The 13,921-nt window shown below is 40.2% G+C and overlaps 1 long non-coding RNA gene across 1 annotated transcript; it reads left to right on the top strand.

The window, feature by feature from the left end:
- The first annotated feature begins 1,456 nt into the window (after positions 1–1,456).
- On the top strand, positions 1,457–13,649 carry LOC115192129 (uncharacterized). Its single transcript, XR_003877881.1, has 2 exons — positions 1,457–2,503; positions 13,297–13,649. It is a non-coding gene; the product is annotated as an uncharacterized LOC115192129 (long non-coding RNA).
- The last annotated feature ends 272 nt before the right edge of the window (positions 13,650–13,921 follow it).

The raw sequence follows: 13,921 nt of genomic DNA, 5'->3' as shown, positions 1-13,921 counted from the left end.
ACGCCCCTCATTTTGAAGTCAGTTTCAGATTGCTACATACATTCAGTCAATCTATAGAGCAACAGAATTAAAGTCCGGGTGAGTTGTCAGGCAAACACTTACTAGTCAGCTGAGCTGCACTGTTTCAGGACCGTCTTAAAGGAATACTTAGTGATTTTGACAATGATGCCCTTTAGCAACTTCCCCAGAGTCAGATGAACTCATGGATACCATTTTTATTTCTCTGTGTCCAGTATGAAGGGAGTTAAGAGGTTGTTTCGCGAGCCAATGCTAACTACATTGCCCTCAATGTATTCATACCCCTTGACTTCTTACAGCCCAAATATAAAAAATAAAAAAAATGTATGCATTTATACACTACCTTTTTTAATGACAAAGTGAAAACATGATTTTAGAAATGTGTACATTTATTGAAAAATGAAATCCAGAAATATAAGTATACACACCCCTCAGTCAATACATGTTAGAATCACCATTGGCAATTAGTATTTCTGGGTACGTCTCTAAGAGCTTTGCACACCTGGATTGTACAATATTTGCACATTTTATTGGGATGATTTATTCTTCAAGCTCTGTCATGTTGGCTGTTGATCATTGCTAGATAGCCATTTTCAAGTCTTGCCATATATTCACGCTGATTTAAGTCGAAACTGTAACTAGACCACTCGAACATTCAATGTCATCTTGGTTAGCATCTCCAGGGTATATTTGGCTTTGTGTTTTAGGTTATTGTCTTGCTGAAAGGGGAATTTGTCTCCCAGTGTCTGTTGGAAAGCAGACTAAACTAGGTTTTCCTCTAGGATTTTGCCTGTGCTTAGCTCTTCTGTTTCTTTTTATCCCTAAAAAAAAAAAATACTCTAGTCCTTGCCGATTAACAAGCAAACCCATAACATGATGCAGCCACCACCATCCTTGAAAATATGAAGAGTGATACCAAGTGGTGTATTTGCCCCAAACAACACTTTGTATTCAGTACATAAAGTTCATTTCTTTTCCTCATTTTTTGCAGTTTTACTTTAGTGCCTTATTGCAAACAAGATGCATGTTTTGGATTATCTATATTCTATACAGGCTTCCTTGTTTTCACTCAGTCATTTAAGGTTAGTATTGTGGAGTAACTACAATGTTGTTGAGACGTTCTCATATCAGAGCCATTAAACTCAAACTGTTTTAAAGTCATGGTGAAATCTGAGTGGTTTCCATCCTCTAAGGCAACATAAGTTAGGAAGGACACCTGTATCTTTTGTAGTGGCTGGGTGTATTGATAAAGTGTAATGAATAACTTCACCATGCTCAAAGGGATGTGTCTGCTTTTTTTCCTATCTACCAATAGGTGCTCTTTGCGGGGCATTGGCAAACCTCCCTGATCTTTTTGGTTGAATCTGTTTGAAATTCACTGCTCAACTGCAGGACCTTACAATTATCTCTATTGTGTGGGGTACAGAGATGATGTAGTCATTGAAAAATCATGTTAACCCCTATTATTGCACATGGAGTGAGTCCATGTTTACTCCTGAACTTTAGGTTTGCCATAAGACAGGGTTGAAGAAATATTGACTCAAGACTTTTTTAGATTTTCATTTTTTATTAATTTGAAATTATGGAGTATTGTATGTAGGCCAGGGACACAATCTCAATTAATCCATTTTATTTTCAGGCTGTAACAGCAATGTGGAGAAAAAAAAGTTAAGGGGTGTGAATACTTTCTGAAGGCAGTGTTACCCATAGACCAGTCATTGCGTTATCCGTAGACCAGTCATTGCGCAATCCGAAGTATCCCTTTAACCGGGTGTGGCCTGCACACAACTCTCCCAGCCTAAAGGAAAAGCACGTAATTTAGAAACCTCTAGCACAGAATCAAAGTGAAGATGACACAGGGAGACTAGTTAAATTTCATGACATGTTTCGTTATCCTTAGGCCTGTATTTTGGCCAAGTTTTATCGATAACCTCTGCTCTTTGCTAAGAGGAGAGTGAGCAGAAAGTTCTGATTGGCTAATTCCGCTCAGTTAGAATATGCAGGTAATTACACATGCTCCCCCCTTATCCCTTCCTTTCCTGCCTCCTGTACTGGTTCAACCACATTCTTCTGAGATTCACCCGGAAACGGACTCAACTAGCGGTCACGGATAGTCAGTTATTCTGAAATAATTCAAGTTTTTTGGTTTCATTCCCTCAACAGCTCTTCTCAGTCTGTGCCGGTTATGGACTGTATTGCATTAGTTATAAGAAGCTAAAACATTTTTTTTTTATCCCAATATGTTGTTTTTCAGCAGATCTTTCCTTTTGTACACTGGATACTACATTCACCCAGCAAAAGACCAACGCTTCCGTTCTGCTCGCTTTGAAGAACAATGACTTGATGTGAACAACACGGAGTTGGGAATTTGAGTAGGCTTTTACTCAATTCTATTTTCCGAACATTTTTTTCCTAACAATGTAATGATTTTGAAACGGGATAGTGAATCCAGGCAACCAGTTCTAGATTGTTTTGTCACTCACCAGTAAGCCTATTATTTTTTCACTTCCTTTTAAGCTTGTAGATGCTGATAGGCTATTACAGTAGGCTCATATAGGGGTTCCCAAACTTTTCTTGCCTGTGACCTCATTTTGATATAAAAAAAGTGATAAACGCTGAGCTAATACCTTTTGTAACACATTGATTTGATGTGCAATAGCAAGGTTGATCCACTATATCCCATCGCCTTCAGTTCTAAAACCACATAAAAAAAGATCTAACAAGGTTCTACTTTTTTAATATCTCTCGGTAAAGAAACCCTTTACTACAGAGGTGATCATCAGGAAATTCACATTTGCTTTCTTTCACTTCTCTTCCACAGGTTTGAGGACAGGTAAAGCTCAAAGTAAGGTGAACAGGTTACCCTATGCTTAATGCTGTCTGGGCTTTGCTCTGTTATTACTGTTGAATAATGTATGCAGACTGTGCCATGACTGCAACTGGTGTGTTGTGATGAGTGAAGTACACCCTCAGCCGGCCCTGATCTGTTTGTAAATTATAGGCTCCTCTTAGCATTTGTATAAACTGTGTTGAAGGAATATTGGTGTTGTGTGTGACAAAAGGGGGGCAAGCGGGGAGAAGTATGTTACCCCTAATCCCACCCTACCCCACCCCTTGTACCAAAGTTCTGTCCCCTTCAGCGTGTGGACAGCCTCCCCTGGGCAATCGCATTGTGGGAGGAAGCGCAGCTCGAGAAGGAGCATGGCCATGGCAGGTGGACATTCAGATGGGGGGCCAGTGGACACCTGCTCATCGAACATCTCATTCCAAATTTATGGGCATTAATATGGAACAGCCTCTACTACTCGATTCAGCTACGCGCATTAGTGAGGTTGGGCACGGATGTTGGGCGATTCAGGTTTTGGTCGCAGTCGGCGTTCCAATTCATCCCAAAGGTGTTCGATAGGGTTGAGGTCAGGGCTCTGTGCAGGCTAGTTAAGTTCTTCCACACCGATCTCGACAAACCATTTCTGTATGGACCTCGCTTTGTACACGGGGAGCTTTCCCCACAAAGTTGGAAGCACAGAATCGTCTAGTATTCCCTTCACTAGCGTTCTCCTGGCATCCTCCAAACCCAGATTCGTCCGTCGGACTGCCAGATGGTGAAACGTGATTCATCATTCCAGAGAATGCATTTCCACTGCTCTAGAGTCCAAGTGCGGCGAGCTTTACATCACTCCAGCCGATGCTTGGCATTGCGCATGTGGATCTTAGGCTTGTGTGTGGCTGCTCGGCCATGGAAACCCATTTCATGAAGCTCATGACGAATAGTTGCTGATGTTGCTTCCAGAGGCAGTTTGGAACTCGGTAGTGAGTGTTGCAACCAAAAACGATTTTTATGCGCTTCAGCCCTCGGCGGTGCCGTTCTGTGAGCTTATGTGGCCTATCACATCGCAGCTGAGCCGTTGTTGCTCCTAGATGTTTCCACTTCACAATAACAGCACTTACAGTTGACCGGGGCAGTTCTAACCGGGCAGAAATTTGACAAACTGACTTGTTGGAAAGGTGGCATCCTATGACGGTGCCACGTTGAAAGTCACTGAGCTCTTCAGTAAGGCCAATTCTATTGCCAAAGTTTGTCTATGGAGATTGCATGGCTGTGTGCTCGATTTTATACATGTCAGCAACGGTTATGGCTGAAATAGCCGAATCCACTATTTTGAAGGGGTGTCTACATACTTTTTGTATGTATGTATGTATGTATGTATGTATGTATGTATGTATGTATGTATGTATAGTTATATTTGGTTTTAATTTGGTCTTGACTGTACTAGTTAATGGGAAGAATTGATTGAAATCAAAATGCCAAGAGTGTGCAAAACTGTCATCAAGGCAAAGGGTGGCTATTTGAAGAATCTCAAATATAAAATATATTTTGATTTGTTTAACACTTTTTTGGTTACATGATTTCATAGCAGCCACAACTGTCATTAAGAGTGTCCTTGGTTGAGTCTTTGAATGAAGAGATGGAGATAAAACTGTCCAGTTTGAGTGTTTGTAGCAGCTCGTTCCAGTTGCCGGCTGCAGCAAACTGAAAAGAGGAATGACCCAGGGATGTGTCTGCTTTGGGGACCTTTAACAGAATGTGACTGGTAGAATGGGTGTTGTATGTGGAGGATGAGGGCTGCAGTAGGTACCGTTGAAGTCGGAAGTTTACATACACTTAGGTTGGAGTCATTAAAACTAGTTTTTCAACCACTCCACAAATTTCTTGTTAACGAACTACAGTTTTGGCAAGTCGGTTAGGACATCTACTTTGTGCATGACACAAGTAATTTTCCAACAATTGTTTACAGACAGATTATTTCACTTATAATTCACTGTATCACAATTCCAGTGGGTCAGACGTTTACATACACTAAGTTGACTGTGCCTTTTAACCGCATGGAAAAGTCCAGAAAATGATGTCATGGCTTTAGAAGCTTCTGATAGGCTAATTGACATCATTTGAGTCAATTGGAGGTGTACATGTGGATGTATTTCAAAGCCTACCTTCAAACTCAGTGCCTCTTTGCTTGACATCATGGGTAAATCAAAAGAAATCAGCCAAGACCTCAGAAAAAAATTGTAGACCTCCACAAGTCTGGTTCATCCTTGGGAGCAATTTCCAAACGCCTGAAGGTACCTCGTTCATCTGTACAAACAATAATACGCAAGTATAAACACCATGGGACCACGCAGGCGTCATACCGCTCAGGAAGGAGATGCGTTCTGTCTCCTAGAGATTAACGTATTTTGGTGCAAAAAGTGCAACTCAATCCCAGAGCAACAGCAAAGGACCTTGTGAAGATGCTGGAGGAAACAGGTACAAAAGTATCTATATCCACAGTAAAATGAGTCCTATATCGACACAACCTGAAAGGCCGCTCAGCAAGGAAGAAGACACTGCTCCAAAACCACCATAAAAAAGCCAGAATACGGTTTGCAACTGCACATGGGGACAAAGATCGTACTTTTTTGAGAAATGTCCTCTGGTCTGATGAAACAAAAATAGAGCTGTTTAGCCATAAAGACCATCGTTATGTTTGGAGGGAAAAGGGGGAAGGCTTGCAAGCCGAAGAACACCATTCCAACCGTGAAGCACGGGGGTGGCAGCATCATGTTGTGGGGGTGCTTTGCTGCAGGAGGGACTGGTGCACTTCACAAAATAGATGGCATCATATATTGAAGCACCATCTCAAGACATCAGTCAGGAAGTTAATGCTTGGTCACAAATGGGTCTTCCAAATGGACACTGACCCCAAGCATACTTCCAAAGTTGTGGCAAAATGGCTTAAGGACAACAAAGTCAAGGTATTGGAGTGGCCATCACAAAGCCCTGACCTCAATCCTATAGAAAATGTGTGGGCAGAACTGAAAAGGCGTGTGTGAGCAAGGAGGCCTACAAACCTGACTCGGTTACATCAGCTCTGTCAGGAGGATTGGGCCAAAATTCACCCAACTTATTGTGGTTAGCTTGTGGAAGGCTACCCAAAATGTTTGACCCAAGATAAACAATTTAAAGGCAATGCTACCAAATACTAATTGAATGTATGTAAACTTCTGACCCACTGGGAATGTGATGAAATAAATAAAAGCTGAAATATATCATTCTCTCTACTCTTATTCTGACATTTCACATTCTTAAAGTGGTGATCCTAACTGACCTAAGACAGCTTTATAAAGTAAAATATATAATTGTAATGTATTTTTCTTTTTGGCTTTCAAAATGGCTTCAGACTAAACATTGCTCACTCACTTCCAGGTTGGATGGTGTTTTCAGGTTCCTGTTGTTTGTTTGCCAGAGCATGGGAATCTAATAGGAATCTTTGGTAGTAGGAATCCTTCCAGGTAATTTTATCCAAAATCAGGTTGTAGGGTGGGAGTTTTGATTTGGAGGGTAGGTTATGTTGTGGAGGGTAGTATCCTGTATATGTCGTTGCTGAAAAATCCAAGTTCATAGAACTCTAAATTGATATTTTTGTAAAAACATGCTGAAAAATGTGGGAGCTCAGATGCAGCTGTGTCTCTCTCTCGCTCTGATCCCACTGTAATCGCTGCCAAAGGTGATTCTAACATGTATTAACTAAGGGGGTTGAATACCTATATAATCAAGATATTCGTTATTTTTAACAATATATATATATATCTTTTTTTACAAATGTTAGAATTTTTCTGCCGCTTTGACATTGCAGTATTTTGTGTAGATCGTTGACAAAACAATTCAATTAAATCAATTTTAATGCTAATTTGTAACAACAAAATGTGGAAACAGTCAATGGGGGTGAATACTTTCTGAAGGCACTGTACATATTCTTATATACAGTACAGTTAAATTATATCTTTAAAGAAAGGAGAGGCGCTGTGATACAATATGTTTTTTTAATTGTTTTTTAAAACTTGATTTTTGTTTGCATAACCTCTGGTGGCAGAGCATTCCACTATGATATGTTGATATGCTTCAGTTTGCTGCCGTATGACTTTTCACATTTGTCTCTGGCGATCATAAGGTAAAATAGATCTAAAATAATTGTCATTTATATTTGCAATCCCCTTATCCAAACGGCTGGTGCAGCTGAATGCAGCTGAATGGTGCAGCTGTAGAACTTTTTGAGGATCTGAGGACCCATGCCAAATATTTTCAGTCTCCTGAGGGGGAATAGGTTTTGTCATGCCCTCTTCACAACTTATCCTGCTCCTTGAAAGCGGCAGCTCTAACCTTTAGCTCAGTGCGGATGTTGTCTCTAATCCATGGCTTCTGGTTGGGGTATGTACATACAGTCACTCTGGGGACGACGTCATCGATGTACTTATTGACGCCAGTGACTGATATGGTGTACTCCTCAATGCCATTGGCAGAATCCCAGAATATATTCCAGTCTGTGCTAGCAAAACAGTCCTGTAGCTGACCTCTTTTTTTTAGGGGATGTCTCGATTAGTAATGAGGTTAACATGTTTAGATTACATGTCTCGATTAATAACGAGGATAACATCTGAGGGTGACATGGCTCATTTTGATTATATGACGATAACATGTCTTAACAGTGGAGTTTGATGTATAACGTTATTATGTATAGAGATATCAAAGAAGAGAGAACTATTTCCGAATATGCTGTCAAATAGAACTAGTGTAAATATCTAAACCCCTGTATGAATAGAACACTAGTCTGAAGGAGGAATTTGTGATGTAACACAAATGTATAATGGGTTACTAGAGATAAAGTAACATAATATTGAGTATAATGGGTTATTATGATGATCTGATGAAGTAAGAATAGAAAAATTATAATAATATACATCTTGCACACCCACACGTAGATGTACGTAAGTGGTGTAAAAAGTATTCTGAGAAATGTTCCGAGTGGTTCCTTTATGGATCATTTGAGGTATGTTAAGGTTAGAGCATTGTATGGGACTTGACTTACCCCTAACCAATAAAACTATAAACCCTTGGAAGATTTCCTCCACCCTGGTAATGCGTTTAGAAATAAACCTCATACCCTGAACTAATGAATGTTGAACATGATTTTCTGTTAACTAAACATGAAAGGCGACAATTTATTGTACTCCCAGTGGAGTTTTTGTTGATATCCCAAACGATGACGTTCTAAACCAATTTGTGAGTAGGCAAAATGGAGACTGCATCTGTTTCCCTGTCTATGCTGTCTCAGGTGCTAGTCTTATTATGGACGGAGCGCGCCATCTACTGGGGACTAAGACAATGTCAACCCAGTTAATACGTATCGATCCCTCCAAAGCATTACATATGAAACTTAAAATAGACATTTAATAAATATTATAGTCCACCAGGGAACTGCGTAACTCTTTCTCCCCCCTGTATCCATAGGAATCACCTTCCTTGCGGCCCCTACTATTGCTCCTCTTAATTCTTCATTCACTGTTTCTATATCTGAATTGAGATCAACCTGAGACATCTCCTGACATCTCCATGACCATCTACATTCCCAAGGGCCATCAACTCTATTCTCTTACCCGGGTTGCAAAAGTTCCCTATTACACCCCCCCACACACACACCTATGTGGGATTCCCCGCTTTATGGAGGTAGCACACCCTCCTCCTCCCCCTGCCACCCTATCTCTACGGACAGCAACATAACCTTGTAACACAAAATCTAGAGTAAGTTTAAGCTATTTCTCCCGGAGACATATCAAATCAGGTTTGGCTGGTAACTCCTCAAGAAACGGTTTGAACTGTTGCCCATTAGCCATAAAACTTCTGGCATTCCATTGAAGGATTAATACCATAATGAAAATTAACCAATATATGATTCCTGGCTGGACTGATTCTCAATCTTATTGAGGTCATACTGTACATTTTCCCATGTCAGTCCTGTGATCCCAAGATACCTCACTGCATGCTCCACTATGATCTGTATCTTCTTAGTTTTTGATTGTAATTTTTCTGTGCATTTGATTGCTGCTGTCACAAATATAACAGCCTTCCTTATGTCTACTACCATTCTTTGTGTTCTCCCCCATTAAGCTCCCCATATCATGCCCAACCTGCATACCGATCTGCCCTGGAATACCTGTTCTTCTAGGTGCCCTGATTGTTTTTGCGTGAACTACCTTCACTGCTTCTGCATATGAGATTTTTCTCTCACTCCTCACCTGCTGCACTTCCACCTGTCTTTTCATCACTGAACAACCCCAATATGCCCACTACAGTTACAACACTTTAACTGTACCCCTTCTCCACATTCCCCATGTGCTCCCCCACATCTTCGCACATCTCCCTTTGCCTTTACACACTGCCGCCACAGGCCCAAACCTTTGACAGTTATAGCAACGCAATGGCTTCGGAACTTATGCTCACACATAGTAACTCATATACCCAATACTAACTTTTCTGGCAGTACCAGATCATCTAAGTTTAGTAGCACTGACAACCTATCCACCTTCTTTCCTTCTCGTGTCATCTGGAGACGCTTTGCTTCAATAAGAGAGCCTCCCTTCAAGTGGTCCTTCATTTCTTTCATGTTAACAATTTCTGGAACTCCTGCAATAACTTCCTTCACCCACTGCCATCCAGTTTGATCCGGCAGGCTACTATCAACCACATGTTTACATACCTACTTGAGTTTGAGTGCCTTCTCATACTGTTTAGCATTGAAACACACCACCACCAAACTTCCATCCCAAAGAACTTTAGCAGACACGACCTCTCCTACTTTACTCTACAAATACGCATTCGGATTCACCGCTGTGACTCCACATTGTTCATTTATTTTCACCAACACCTTGAAATCCACTTCTCTCAGTACAACACTGGGAACCGAACTGAACCTCATCATTACTCTCCTCTGACAAGACCTGCAAAATGATATCTTGATAGAAAAACTGAAACTTGACTACGCTTGTGTCAGCTGGTCTTAGCTACAAATGCACCACCATAGACTTCTGCTCCTTTCCGCCTCCTATTCCTAGTGTGCGTTCCAGAGCACCTAGATTGTAACCTTGTGCTCTTCCGGAACCATTTCCCTGCTAGACTGCTAGGTTTATGGGTATTATGACTCATACTGTGGTACTCTATTACAACAAACCTGTAACAAACCAAACAACTGTAGTCTAAATGTATAAAACGTACTACTTCCGTTGACTAAATACCCTTACGAAAAAAGATTGCAGTCAGTGTGGAGTATAACTGCAGTTTTACTGTAGTTAGAGTGTAGTATAACTGCAGTATGCTTCAAATACTGCATCCAAAATAATTTTTTTTACTACAGTAATGTTGCAGTGTAACTGCAGTTACAGTGCTGTGTAATAAAGAAATAACTGCTGACACTGATAAAATATAAACACTACCATGCAAATATCTGAAAAAGAACATACTATCCTAAAAGAAAGGTGTTTTAGTTAAAACCTGTTATGGACAGGAGTTCCGCTAGCAGGACCCTTAGCCAACAGCCAATGGAATAGCAGGGCGCGAAATACAAAACAACAAAACAACAAAAATACCATAATTCAATTTTCTCAAACAATCAACTATTTTACACCATTTTAAAGACAAGACTCTCGTTAATCCAACCACATTGTCCGATTTCAAAAAGGCTTCATGGCAAAAGCAAAACATTAGATTATGTTAGGACATCAACTTGACAAGAAAACCACACACCCATTTTCCAAGCAAGGAGAGGCATCACAAAAACCAGAAATACAGCTAAAATGAATCACTAACCTTTGACGTTCTTCATCAGATAACACTCCCAGGACTCAATGTTATACAATACATGTATGTTTTGTTCGATAAAGTTCATATTTATATCCAAAAACCCCATTTTACATTGGCTCGGGATGTTCAGAAAATGTATTGCCTCCCAAAACTTCCGGTGAATGAGCACATCAATTTACAAAAATACTCATCATAAACGTTGATAAACTTTACAACAGTTATTGAAAGAATTATAGATACACTTCTCCTTAATGCTACCGCTGTGTCAGATTTCAAAATAGCTTTACGGCGAAAGCACATTTTTCAATATTCTGAGTACAGAGCTCAGCCATCAAAGCAAGCTATACAGTTACCCACCAAGTTCTGGAGTCAACTAAACTCAGAAAAAGTATTATAAATCTTCACTTACCTTTGCTGAGCTTTGTCGGAATGCAGTCCCAGGACTCCCACTTCCACAAGAAATGTTATTTTTGTTCGAAAAACTCCATATTTATGTCCAAATAACTCCTTTTGTTTGCGCATTCAGATCACTATCCAAAGGCAAAATGCGCGAGCGTAAAACCAGAGACAAAGTCAAAATGTTCCATTACCGTTCGTAGAAACATGTCAAACGATGTTTACAATCAATCCTTAGGGTCTTTTTAATATAAATCTTCGATAATATTCCAGCCGGACAATAGCGTATTCATTACAGAGGAAAAAGAAGGAGAGGCACGCCTGTGTGCTCACGCAGTAAACAACTCACTGCTCCCAGGCAGTCCACTGATTGACTGAGCTCCTATTCTCTGCCCAGTAACAGTAGAAGCATAAAACAAGGTTCTAAAGACTGTTGACATCTAGTGGAAGCCTTAGGAAGTGCAATATGACCCCACAGGCACTGTAGTTTGAATAGGGATTAGAAAGAAAAACTCCAACCCTCAGATTTCCCACTTCCTGGTTTGATTATTCTCAGGTTTTTGCCTGCCATATGAGTTCTGTTATACTCACAGGCATCATTCAAACAGTTTTAGAAACTTCAGAGTGTTTTATATCCAAATCTCCCGAGTAGCAGGCAGTTTACTCTGGGCACGCTTTTCACCCGAATGTGAAAATACTGCCCCCTATCCCGAACAGGTTTTAAACCATGGGTGTTACTCAATATGCATACAACCATGCTCCACACTGTCATGCTCCGAGTGCATCCTTCTCTTGAGTAAGTTCTTGTGAGGATTAGTGTGGAGAATGCATAAAACTATGAAATTAAGCCTAGGCAACCGTACCACCATGTGGCTGTTGCCTACCATTGAACGTCTAACTGACATGACATGATACCAATGCCTTACTAACGTCTACGTGACGCCTGCGTGTACTAACATGTCGTCATACCAACGCCTACGTGTTAATGAAAGTCATAAGGTGCATAGTTCATATTTATATTAATTAAATCTCAACCATAAGTGTTAGAAATGTACAGTTTTCCCATGCAAGCCGACATTCCAAAGTAGCCACCTTGAGCTATTGTGTATTTACTGCTATTGCTAATTGCCTAGAAAAGATTATTTCCAATCTATAGGTAGTCCCAGGGTAGGGACCGTTCATAGAGTGAGAGACGGGCACGGTATTTGAGAGCTCGGCGGCAACACGGACATTCAGTTGTTTTGTTTTTTTTACTAGCGGCAGACGCAATTTTCGAGAGTGTCTGCCCCAGATAGTCTGTAAGGAAACTATGAAAAGAATTACCAATATGTCCTTGATCCAATTCAGTAGTAAGTAGGCTATATTTACATTGTGATATCGTTAGGAAATATTTAGGCCTACTGTGTTGATAAGGCAAATTTGATTTATTTGAAAATAATTACTTTTTGTTGATAACGAGTAGATTATATATTGTCAAAAGCACGTAGGCAATATTATTTACTGTGTCGATAGGAGAGTAGGCTAGTGTACAATAATAACGTAATTTGATGTGCTAGTATTATTTATTTGATGGATGAATTAAATTGTAAATGAAAATATACACACGTAGTGCTATAGGATATATACATATTTTACATTGTAATACACTATCTCTACATGCCATTGTGTGCTGGAGCTATGGGTTTATTTTTCCATTGTCACTAGGCCTACACATTCGCACTCGAACTGAATTGTAATGGGGGATGCATAACTACTTTTCACTGAAGAAGGGAACGAGGTACAACATGCAACTTCGATCAAAGACCTTAAAATCATGCTTGACAAGACCAACAAAATCATAACGGTGTCCTAATATAGTGTGGATACAGGAGTAGCCTATTCTACAATAATGTAACTGTATGTGCTTGTATTATTAATCTAATTGATAAGTGAAATTGGAAATGTGGATGGGTACGCTACTTAATTTAATGATTACGGTATTGTACAAGGTAGATACAGGAGTAACCTATAGTCTACAATAATAATGTCATTGAATGTGCTATAGTATAATTTATTTAATTGATGAATGAAATTGTAAATGGGGATGGGTAGGCTACTTCATTCAGAGAATACTGTATGTCTTGCTATCTCTGCGACTATGTTAATGAAGGCTTTTCAGCTGTTGAACTATGGCAAGGTCTAACTTATTTCTAAATCTATCTTTCTTTTAGTCAAGAAGTGATGAGCCAGAGCAACCAATCAGCGTCACTGTAGCTGTTCTACCCACCACCCACACTGCTCTCCCTCCACAAGCAGCCACATCCTCTTCTCCTGTTCAACTAATTTGCCACCACACTGAAAAGGACATACCTCTGTGCCCATGTCATTGCAACATGATCCATCCAAGGCTAAAGCTGGACACCTAAAATATGAAAAATGTAAACAAGATGCTACAGTATTGTGTGTGTGTGTGTGTCTGTGTATAGATGGAGTTCCAAGAAAAGACATTAGAAGACGGCAAAGGAGATAGTGATGAGAGTGAGAGCATACAGTATGAAAATAAAGACTCTTGGGATCTAAAATGTGGGGCGCCCTCTTGTGTCTCCTTTTTGTCCGTTTGAGGATACTACAGTCACCCCTGGTGGAGGTTCTTGGAACATTACTATTTAAGTCTGAGCAGAGGTTGATGAAAACCTTCGAAGGTGGTGGTGCTATGTTGCGTGTCATCTTGAATACCAGGCAGATGTTTGAGTACAGAATGAAATGGTGTATACTTAACAGGCTAAACTTGTTGAGTACACTTTTTGAGAAAGGGGTTCCACTTTTTGGTTCCATGTAGAACCCTCTGTGGAATGG

Source organism: Salmo trutta, chromosome 4 (genome assembly GCF_901001165.1).
Source record: "Salmo trutta chromosome 4, fSalTru1.1, whole genome shotgun sequence".
NCBI lineage: Eukaryota > Metazoa > Chordata > Actinopteri > Salmoniformes > Salmonidae > Salmo > Salmo trutta.
Note: the sequence above shows the minus strand (reverse complement) of the source record. Positions and strands in the feature narration are given on the sequence as shown.